At 43.8% G+C, this 12,440-nt stretch overlaps 1 pseudogene; it reads left to right on the plus strand.

Annotated features, from left to right (window-relative positions):
* Window positions 1–4,677: 4,677 nt before the first annotated feature.
* Window positions 4,678–5,580, plus strand: LOC142457109 (speedy protein C-like; annotated as a pseudogene).
* Window positions 5,581–12,440: the final 6,860 nt, after the last annotated feature.

The raw sequence follows: 12,440 nt of genomic DNA on the forward strand, positions 1-12,440 counted from the left end.
CTTAGTTTTGCTTGCTGTCTTTTCCTTTCCTTTTTCCTCATTTACTATTTTTCCCTTTCATTTTATTTTACCTTCCTTTTTATTTAGTTATTAAATTACTTTTATTGCTGTTGTTGGCCTGCTTTCTCCTACTTTTTGTTCTAATATCTTTTTTTGCTGCTGTTATTATGTTTTTTTCTTGTCATTTTTACCTTGTCCTACCCAACAAAAGGTAACAGCCATGCCCATATGGCTTAGTTACACCCTCCTTCTTGAAGTTCCACCTCCTGGGAAAGGGTCACTACCCACCTGATCACCAGCAAACAGTAGCCAACCTCAGCCAAACCTGCCTCACCTTTCGAGTTCTCTGCTTCAGCTGGCAAGGCTCACTTGCCTCGCCTTTCGAGTGTTCGGGTCTCTTGCTCTGTGAACTTGCATATGAAAATGGAAAGACACAATTAGTCTACTGGACTACTGGACCACAAAAACCTCAGTCTGAGTAATCCTGAGACCAAGAGAAACAGATGGTCCCTGGCTACTAATACCAACTGCTTTGAAAGGTGCTGGACAGATAGAGGGAGGAAAGGTAGAACAAAAGCCAGAATTATAAAAGAAGCCAGACTTGCTGGTCAGAGACTAGCTGAAACCCCAGGATGATGACCCGTGACTGAGCTCACCCCAGTGCCTCAAATTTCAGTAACAATTGTTGTTTGGTGCCGGCTCTTACTCATCGCTGCCTTATGTCTAACAGAATGGAACACTGCCCTGTCCCGCACCATCCTTACAACGGATCTTATGTTTGAGCCCATTGCTGCAGTCACTGCCATTTCATCCTGTGAAGGACCGTCCTCTTTGTCTCCGGCCCTCTGCGGAGCACTTCCAAAGTACACGAGGTGACATCTGGTCACGCTTGCTTCTAAGGAGCATTCTTGCTGTACTTCTTCCAAGACATGCTTGTTTGTTCTTTTGACAGTCCATCATATTTCAATATTCGTCACTAGCACCATAATTCAAATACATCAATTCTTCTTAGGCCTCCCTTGCTCAATGTCCAACTTTGACATGTATATGAGGTGATTGAAAATAGCATGGTTTGGAGCAGGTGCACTTGAGTCTTCAAAGTGATATGCTTGCTTTTCCACACTTTAAAGGGGTTTTGTGCAGCATATGAAATGTGTTCCTCGATCTCTATTTTTTCCAAAACCGTTTTATTGGGAGCTAATACAGATATTATATTGTTCCATACGTCAATCACATCAAACAATATTTTACAATTGCTCCCACAATCAGTTTCTAAATATGCTTTTCCTTCTTAAACCCCTTGACATCCCCTCCCCTTCACCCCTACTCCCCAGGAACCCTTCCACTTGCTGTCTCTAGACGTTCATCAATCCCGGGTTTCATATACTGAAAAACAGAAACATATATAACAAAAACTCAAGACGATTATCACCAATGTCAAAATATATCTGAGATAAACCTCAATATGAAAAGAAAAAAAGAACAACACGGAAAATGTTGAAAACCAGATCAGGCCCACTATGCACCAGAGGGGCGATCAACTGACAAGGTTTTAACTGTCGAGTCGGGTTATCATTTTGGTCTCCTGTAGTCATTGGTCCCTTGGCTGCTGCTTCCACGAGCACTGATTGCGGATCCAAGCAAGGAGAAATGCTGGACAACTTCACGTTTTCTCTGTTTAGACTGATCTGCAGGGAACAATAGCACAAGGGCAGCTTTTCCTCGAGGAGCAATGGACACAGAAAACACGGGAAGGAGTCGGATAAGAGACGGATGGCACACGGAGAGGAATGAGATGCAAATACACCTGCACCTGAATTACTGAATGTAAAACTGATGAGATGATCCGCTCGAGTAGCCTACACCCAATTTACAAGAAAGAGATACAAGACAAAAACAAACAAACAAAATCCCCTTGCACTCCAAAGGACACAATCAACAGTGAAAAGACAGCCTGTAGAATGGGAGAAAATATCATGTATGTGATATGGGGCATATATCCAAAACAAATAGCCAATTAAAAATGACCAGGCTTTGAATTGATATTTCTATCCTGAGAATATATACAAATAGAATATATTCCATTCAGAGAATATATACAAATTGCCATAAACACAAAATGTGTAATATAAAACCACTTCACACTTACTCCTCTGATGAAAATCCAATCCATGGCCATCGATTCAATGAGGGTTCAGAGCGACCCGAAAGGACAGAGCAGATTTGCTCCTGTGAGATTTCAAGACGACGGCTTTTCACCAGAGTAGAAATCCAGCATTTCTCCCATGGAGAGGCTGGTTGTTTCAAACAAAGTAGGATGGCTTAACAAAATACTCACAAATGCTGACAAGGATATGAAGAAGGTAGAAAACCCATACACTGCTGATGAGAAAGTAAAATGGGAAGGCTGCTTGGAGAAACAATTAGGAAGTTTCTAAAAATGTTAAACATAGGGTTACCACATAATTCAAAAACTTCACTCCTAGCTAGATATCCAAGAGAATTAAACACATCTCCCCACTCAAAATCCTGTCTATGAATATTCACAGCAGCATTAATTTACAATAGTCAGAAAGTAGAAACAAGGGAAATATCTATAAATGGATAAACAAGGTATGGTACATTTATTCAATGGAATATTATGTTTGTGGAAAGGAATGCATCTTGATACGTGCTACAAAATGGGTGAACCTTAAAAATATCATACTAAGTTACAGCAGCCTAACATGAAGGCCATGTGTTGTATAATTCCATTTATTTGAACTGCCCACAATAGGTATATCCATAGAGATACAATTTAAATTTGTGGTTCTCATAGTTCCCCAACTGCAAGTGGCACCGTTGCTGCAAATGGCCACAGGACATTTGTCTTGCTTGTTGCTTACAAAAGAGAAACTAAGTGGCTGCTAAATAGAATAGGGTTTCTTTGGGGGATGAAGAAAATGTTCTGGAATTAGGACAGTGGTGGTAAATGTGTAACCTCATGAATAGCTTAAAACCCACTGAATCGCACACTTTAAATAGGTGTTTTTATAGTACATAACTTATAGCCCCATGACAAAGAAGACATCATAAAGGAAATGAAAAGCCAGAGTTCGTGTGGGAGAAAATGTTTATAATGCATATGTGTGTGTATATGTATATGTATATATATATACATATATATATATATAACCAGATAGGTTATAATCATAGAGAAGATGTATATTCAGAATAAACAAAGAGCATTGTTCCACAGGGGGGAAATGGGCAAAAGATATGAACAGATACTTCGCAAACAAGTTATTTAGATGGCTTATAAATATGAAAAGATGTTTAACTTCACTAGTCATCAAATTCAGAAACTCCAAACCCATTGTTGTTCAATTGATTCTGACTCAGCAGCTCTATGTGCTCGTTAGTCATCATTAGTCTTGCTTCTTTCATTCAACCTTATGTTGTGAAATTCCTCTATGTTGCTGCAAATGGCAATAGGCCATTCATTTTGCTGTTGTGTTGTAGTCCATTGTATGAATAGAGTGGTTTACTGATTCATCACTTCTGTTGCTGAACATTTGAGTTATTTCCATATCTTGAGTACTACAATAACAAACCAAACTAACTCCACTTAGCCTTATAGTTGATTCCTATACATGGTGACCGCACATAGGATCTCCCAAGGCTATACATCTTTACAGGAGTAAACAGCCTCAATTTTCTGCCATTGTGCAGCTGATGAGCTTGAACCTCCAACTTCAGTTAGCAGCCTAACAATTTATCTGCACCGACAGGGCTCCTCTGGGTATTACAAATAGCACTGCCATGCTTAGTTTAATCAGACCCAGACATAGGATACAAATTACACCCACTCTGCACCTTATTGATATAGTGAGTTTACAAAGACCACGCTATTATTTGACATATTTTGCATAATATAGATATTATACAAAAATGGAGGATGACCACATCAGATCACAAAACGGAAGATGACTACATCATTACACAACTGCCAGATTTCATCATTATATAACTGCCAAACCCCTGAGAATCATGACCCAACCAAACTGGCATATAACCTTAACCATTATAACAAATGTTCCTTTCCTCTTGTATCTCAGCATTCATTGCTGCCAGATGGACATTGTTAATGTGCAAAACAGCCAGAGAGTAGATTTTAAATATAATCATTGATGTGACATGTCAGATAATGTTGTTTTTGTTAGATGTCATTGAGTCATAAGCTCCAACTCATCCCAACCCTATGCACAACAGAACCAAACCCTGCCCAGCCCAGTGACATCCTCACAATTGGTCCTATTCCTGAGCCCATTGATGCAGCCACTGTGTCCATCCATCTCATTGAGGGTGTTCCTCTGTTTTCGTTAGCAGTGGCGCATAAGCCACGTATGTCACCCATGGGCCCTGGAAAGATAACTAGTGTGTGTCAATTACAGAATGTGGGCAGACACGAAAGATTTGGGTACGTGCCAGGACAGTGTTACTGATTAAAAGGAAAGATGGCATCATTTAGGTAAGCATTTTTTCAAATTATAAATCAACACCCGTTAACATGTCATGATAGTAAATTCATGGGACCATGCCAACGTTAAAAAAAAGAGAAAAAGGTCATCGACTGAAGGTTCTTGCTGAGGTCAGATCCCTCTGCCCCACTTTCCCTCAGTCGTGTCCTTCTGAGAGATGAGTACTGCCCAAGACCTTACCACTGCTCGTATGGCTGCCACCCACGTAAACCTGGGGGGCGGAGCTGTCCCGGTGGGAGCGGCGAGTCTCTCCTTTCCCGCCAGCACCAGGAGCTACAAGCCTTCCTCCAGCAGTTCCTCTCCCAAGACCCGTGTCCAGATCTCAGATAAGTACCTCCTGGCCACGGTATTGGTTTATTTCCAGCGCGCCCACCTGCAGCTCAGCGAGGACACCCAGAGCAACTTCTTCCAGGCACTGTATCTTGCCAATGACCTGGAAGACCCAAAGTGTGCGATTTTCCCTTGGGCGCTCAGCGAAGACTGGCGCCCTTGGGTGGCTGACTTCCTGCGCCAGAGGAACAAACTGTGGGCCCGGATGGATTTCCGCGCAGTGGTCAGCCGCCAGGGCTGCGAGGAGGTCATGGCGAAGGTGCCGTCCCACTGGGCCTGGGCTCGGGAGCGTCGTCCCCACCACGGACGTGCTCAGAGGAGCTGCCCAGAGGCCAGAGTCTCCCTGCCTCGGGGTCCTGGGCTCTCTCCACCCCAGTGTTCTCTCTGTGGCCAGCCCCCACGATGCCGCCATTACCACACCCAATTCTTATCTGAGTGCCCCTCTCCAGCCCCTGGGGGGTACCGCCCTGCCATGCAGGCTTGTCTCACTGTGGCTGCAAAACCTAGGCGTCGGGACTTCCTCATGGTCCCACCCACCCCACTGTACCTGATTCCAGGCTCCTATAGCTTCCAACGTGAGTGGGCACGGGAGCCGGGAGATAGGCAGGGGAGCCAGGAGTGGGGGGCAGGATGGGGAGGCAGGAGCTCCTGTCCGCTTGATCCTATGTCCCCCACCCAACAGGCTTCCTCTCTCAGCCCCGCTCTGCCCTTCCCCGCAGTCCTTTCCTAGCTGTGGATCTGCCCTGGGCCCTGACATTCAGCAGGGCGAAGCGAGACCACCAGCTTGTCCACTGACCCTTCTTGCCATGAACTACAGCCCCCTGGCCCGGTCTCTCTGGCCTCAGGCTGATAGTGCTGCCCACAACCCCAATGCTGTTATCTCATCCTGAAAGTTGTACTCTCTGGCCCTAGTCTGCAAGTTGTACTCTCTGGCCCTAGTCGGCTGGATTACATCCACATCCACATCCACAGCACATCAACTGTACATAGGCGCTGGCCTGGCTCCTTGACCCAGGGAAGGGGGGGGGGCTTGGTGGGATGTGGGCACCACCATCCCCACCCCTGGGCCAGGCCAGTGCTGCAGCCTGGTATCATAGCCTTAGACCTCCGTTTCCCCTCCACCACCACCATCACTCATGGATGCAGAGACCCGCCCAGGGTGGGTGGACTCCAGCGAGGAGGACAGCCCGTCAAAGAGACCCTGGACCCGATTAAAAACACAACACAATGACAAAAATGATGTCAAGATAGATGTGCCTACAGAGCCAAGTCTGCTCTGGAAGAAAACTTGGTCCCCACTCCTCCTGCCTGCGATAAAATATGTCATAGCATATAATACAACATTTCCTTCCCCCCAAGAGACAATGGGGACCCAGAAAAAAAAAGATTCACATAGAATGGTATAGACTAGTCCAAACCAAATTCACTACTGTCAAACCAATTCTGACTCATAGCAACCCTACAGAATAGAGTCGAACTTCCCTTTGGGTTTCCGAGGCTATAAATCTCTACGGGGTCAGAAAGATTCATCTTTCCCCCCAGAGCGGCTGGTGGTTTCAAGCTGCAGACCTCATGGTTAGCAGCCTACTGTGCAACCCTCGACACTACCAGGCCTCCAGGAACAGAATATAGGGGTGCAAAGTAGAAAGCGGTGGTGGGATATCTGATTTTGCAGAACTTTTGTTTCAGTTACTTGCATGTGTGCTTGTGAAAAGTACATTGTATTTTCTTTTAATTGTAATGACAGTTGAAAAGGCTTAATGGATAAATATTTTGCTTCATAAAAGAGGAGAGAAAGACAGCCAAATTGATAAAGTTGCTAAATCCCTACAGAGCTCACAGCAGGGATATACCATAGTGAAATGAAACATGATTTTAGGTAGACGTGGATGCAAACATATCTTACTAGCTCATTTTTTAATATTTTAGAAATGCATAGCTAACATTTCAAGTGTGTGATAGCACAGATGTTATCTAGCATTCATGGTCTTTAAAAATCTTTTTTCCCCATTTAAATTTTTTATATGAAATGGTTTCCATGACATAGGTTACAATTTTCAAACTATATCAGCATTCTTATTATCCCTATTCTGGTTGTTCTGTTTCCATTACTGTAGCTTCCCTTTCTTTCTCTCCTAGCTTTATAACTTTTGATTACATAGTGGCTTATTTAAGAGGGCATATTATTCATGAGGGATGCTATTTATTATTATTATTTTAAAATCATTTTATTGGGGGCTCATACAACTCTTTTCACAATCCATCCATCCATTGTGTGAAGCAGAGGAAAGAAATAGGAGGCAAAAGCCATATATAGAGGTATAATTATAGGCGTGTCCATATGTAAATATATTAATATATAAGGATGGGGTACTGAACTATGTACATATATTTATATGTTAAATTATTAAGGTAGCAGACAGACTTCGAACCTCTACTTAAGTCTTCCCTGGACACAAGAACACCGTGTTCTAATAACCTGGCACTCCATGATACTCAACTTCCCAACATGATCGCAGGAGACAAAATGGGTACATAAGCAAAGGTGGTGAAGAAAGATAATGGTGCCCACCTATCAAAAGATATAGCATCTGGGGTCTTAAAGGCTTGAAGATAAACAAGTGGTCATCTAGCTGAGAAGCAACAAAGCCCACATGGAAGAAGCACACCAGCCTGTGTGATCATGAAGTGTTGACGGGATAAGGCATCAGGCATCAAAGACCCAGGACAAAAACATTGGAAAAATCTTTATCATCTTTAAAAGCCAGGATGTTATTTTGAAGACCAACATGCACCTGGCCCACGCCACAGATTAATTGCCTCATAAGAATGTGAAAGTAGGGCGCTGAAGGATGACCACAGAGGAATCGAGGCATTTCAGTTATGATGCTTGTGAAGAATTTTTAAAGGACTGCCAAAAGAATAAACAAATCTGGCTCAGAAGAAACACAATCAGGATGTTCCTTTGAAGCAAGGGTGGCGAGAGTTGGTCTCGTGTACTGTGGAAATGCTATCCTGAGAGACCATTCTCTGGAAAGGGCCACCACACTTGGTGAGGCAGAGGGTCAGCGACAAAGAGGAAGGCCGTGGACAAGCTAGATGGGCACAGTGGCTGGAACAGGGGCTCAAACATACGGAGAGCTGTGAGGGTGGCATCAGACCAGGTGGTGTTTCGTTCTGTTGTGTGTTGGCAGAACCCACTCAACTACACCTAACAACAGCAGCAGCAGCAGCCCTGCAGAAAATCTGCTTTCATAGGATTCCAGCCAATCGAGCACGAGACCAGAAATGTCGCTGCAACTTGTTCTGCCCAGGGACACAATACCAAGCCCCTATTAGAACGCGAATGAAAACCAGAACAAAACTCAGAGTTCTAAATCAGACCAGACTCAAGACACAAACTGAACTCTGAGACTATTCCCCTGAGATATTCTTTGAACTTGGAACTAAAACCACCTAGGGGTCCCCTTTCAATCAAATAATAGATTGGCGTGTAAAATAAATAATATCACCCTGGATACTGTGTTCCCTAAAATCAATTAACTATATAAGCCCACACAGTCACCATGTACCCTAAAACAAAGACGAGATGCTAAGGAGGGCACAGAAAACTAGATTCATGGAAACAGAACACAAAATGGAAATGATGAGACTCCTGAAAAATTGTAGCCAAGTTGTAAAACAAATGATATACAAATTGTCAAATGGACGCCTAATTTGCTTTGCGAACTTTCGCCCCAAACATATATGTTTGACAGGATTAGTGATACAAAAACCCACTGTGGTGGTTTCACTCCACAGCACACGTGGCCGTCGTGAGTCGGACTCGGGGGACTCGCTCGATGGCAATGAGTCAGCCAAACGCAGTGTAACCGAATGCACCCCAATGCAATGTCCCTCGTTGTGGTCACTCCTCGTCTGATCTAATTCAAGGTCATCAATGAGTTGAGGCCATACTGTCATAGGTTTTGTGTCGATTTGGCTGCACTGGTAAGAATATATGGGTGATGGGTGGAGTCCAACTTCTCAATCAGGCCACAGCCTGGTGACATCTCTTTGGAGGTGTGATATCTATAAAGAAATGTTGTGGAGAACAGACTTCCTGCTGGCAAGAGTCCTGTGTCTGGCTTCCTGGTACTTGGGCTGGCGGGTACCATATGGCCTGCCAATCCCTGGGAGCTGTCCTCAGCCTGTCCATGTTCCTTGTTTTAGATGCACTTGAGTCTGTCTTCACCAACCTTCACTCTTCCCGCCTCCTACTTCATTTTCCCAGTGGTTTATCAGTCAGCAGCTTCATGAGTCAGGAAGGAACTCCAGCTAGCACCTGACCATCAGTTGGACTTGCCTGCACTGTGGCTCGGAGGACTGCTTTCTTGATAGAGACTTCCTTCTGGATTGAAATTTATTTTTGTACCATGAATGTCCTAGTTTTCTTTCGCTAGAAAGCCCAGCCTATTACACACACTAATAGAGTGAAGTCCAAAAAGTATTACAGAGAGTATTAAACTTAAGACACACACACACAGTGGGAGACAGATACCATCTGAGGATCAACAAAGAACTAAAGATAGCTGATCTACTAATAAGGAAGCAGTTAATACTGCCGAGACCTGTAATTAGATTTTCAGCCTCCAAAATATTGCGAAAATAAATTTCTGTTCTTTAAATCCACCCACTATTGTAGCATCCATAGGAGACTAAGACATTAAGCACGAATACCCAGTGAAGATGCTTGTATGGCAACACTAAGTTCAAATGTCACTTCCTCATGAAGCATTGCCTGACGGGCTCCACTTCCCCCATCCACTAGTCATAGAACATCTGGGATGCTAAGGACTTATGATTTCTTTACATATCAGTCCCTTTCATTAAGCTGCAGTTTCCTGAGGGCAGGCCCAGGGCTTTTATTCATTCGGTAAGTATTGTTGAGCATCGGCTATGTGTGAAGTTCTGTTCTACCACATGAGATCGAGATGTTATGCACAACAACATGAAACAGCGCTGGGACCTGCGTCATCCTCACAGGTGTTCTTGTGTTTCAGCCCACCGTGGCAGCCACTGTGTTAATCTCTCATCAAGGGGCTTCCTCGTTTGGGGCTGCCCCTCTGCTTTACCCAGCATTCTATGCTTCTCCGGGGACGGGTCTCTCCAGAAAACACGTCCAAAATAGAAGAGATGAAGTCTTGTCATCCTTGCCTCTAAGGAGCACTCTGACTGTACTTTCAGACAGAACTACTTCGGCTTGTTCCTCAGGCAGTCCATGGTACTTCCAATATTCTTCACCAGCTCCATAGTTCAAGTGCATCTATTAGGCTTAGGTCTTCCTTATTCAATGTCCAACTTTCACATGCAGGCGAGGTGATTGAAAGTACCATGGCTTGGATCAGGAGCACCTCAGTCTTCAAAGCACTCTCCTTCCTCTCCACCACGTTAAAGGGGTCCAGTGCAGCAGATCTGGCCAAGGCAATGTGTCATTGGATCTCTTGACTGCTGCCTCCACGAGCATTGATTAAGAATCCAAGCAAGATGAAACCCATGACAACTTGAATCTTTTCTCCATTTATCATGATGGTTCTTATTGGTATGCTGATCAAAAAGTAAGAGCAGGTGGACTACATAAGAAGAATGTGGCATCAGGAGTGGAGGAAGGCTTATTAACAACCTACAATATGCAGGTGACACAACCTTGCTTGCCCAAAGTGAGGACTTGAAGCACTTGCTGATAAAGATAAAAGACTCTACCCTTCAGTATGAATGAAGCTAACGGTAACCCCCCCCCAAAAAAAAGGCATTCTACTAAAAGTGATAAAATAATCGCTATATGTCGGGGGTCTTAAAAGCCTGAAGGTAAACAAGCGGCCATCTAGCTCAGAAGCAACAAAGCCTACATGGAAGAAGCATATCAGCCTGTGTGATCATGAGGTGTGGATAGGATCAGGTATCAGACATCAAAGAACAAAAAAATGATATCATTGTGAATGAGGGGGAGTATGGAGTAGACACCCAAAGTCTATCTGTAGGCAACTGGACATCCCCTTACAGAAGGTTCGTGGGGAGGAGACAAGCCAGTCAGGGTGCAGTGTAGCAATGATGAATCATAAAACTTTCCTCTAGTTCTTTAATGCTTCCTCCATTCCCCCCACTATCATGACCCCAATTCTACCTTACAAATCCGGCTACATCAGAGCATGTACAGTGGTACAGATCAAAGCTGAAACCACAGGGAATCCAGGACAGATGAACCCCTGAGGACCAATAATGAGAGTAGAGATACCAGGAGGGCAAGAAGAAGGTCGGGGAGAAAGGGGTACCAGTCATAATGACCTACATATAACCCCCTTCCTGGGGTACAGTTAACAAAAAAGTGGTGAAGGGAGACATTGGTCAGTGTAAGACATGACAAAATAATACTAATTTATAAATTATCAAGGGTTCATGGGGGAGGGAGAGAGGCAAAATGAGGAGCTGATACCAAGGGCTCAAGTTGAAAGCAAATGTGCCAAACGGATCAGTTATCAGGCAACAAAGAACAAAAAATCATATCATTGTGTGCTCACCTTCCCCATACGTTTGCTGAAGACAAATGAGTACATAAGCAAATGTGATGAAGAAAGCTTGATGGAGACTGACTATCAAAAGATATAGCATCTGGGGTCTTAAAGGTTTGAAGGTAAACAAGCGGTCATCTAGCTCAGAAGCAACAAAGCCCACATGGAAGAACACGTCAGCTGGTGTGATCAAAGGTGTCAAAGGCATAAAGTATCAGGCACCAAAGAACAAAACATCAAATCATTGTGGATGAGGGGAAGTACAGATTGGGGACCCAAGACCCATCAGTAGGTAACTGGGTATCCCCTTACAGAAGGGTTGTGGGGAAGAGATGAGCCAGTCAGGGTGCAGTGTAGCAACGATGAAACATACAACTTTCCTCTAGTTTTTAAATGCTTCCTCCCCGCCACTATCATGATTGCAGTTCTACCTTACAAATCTGGCTAGACCATACACTGGTCCAGATAGGAACTGGAAACACAGGGAATCCAGGACAGATGATCCCTTCAGGACCAGTGCTGAGAGTGACAATACTGGAAGGGTGGAGGGAGGGTGGGGTGGAAAGGGGGAACTGATTACAAGGATCTACATATAACCTCCTCCCTGGATGATGGACAACAGAAAAGTGGGTGAAGGGAGATGTCGGGCAGTGTAAGACATGATAAAATAATAATAATTTATAAATTATTTGGGGTTCACGCGGGAGCAGCGGTGAGGAGGGAGGGAGGAGAAAAATGAGGATCTGATACCAAGGGCTCAAGTAGAAAGCAAATGTTTACAGAATGATGATGGCCACAAATGTGCCTGACACAGGGGATGTATGTATGGATTGTGATAAGAGTTGTATGAGCCTCCAATAAAAAGATTAAATATATATTTTAAAAACACCCCAAAAAAGAAAGCAAATGTTTTGAGAATGATGATGGCAACAAATGTTCTTGTCACAATAGATGTATGTGTGGATTGTGATAAGACTTGCAGGAGCCCCCAGTACAATGATTTTTAAAAAATCACTATAGTAATTAATTAAATTATATTGTA

This window comes from Tenrec ecaudatus, chromosome 9 (assembly GCF_050624435.1).
Source record: "Tenrec ecaudatus isolate mTenEca1 chromosome 9, mTenEca1.hap1, whole genome shotgun sequence".
NCBI lineage: Eukaryota > Metazoa > Chordata > Mammalia > Afrosoricida > Tenrecidae > Tenrec > Tenrec ecaudatus.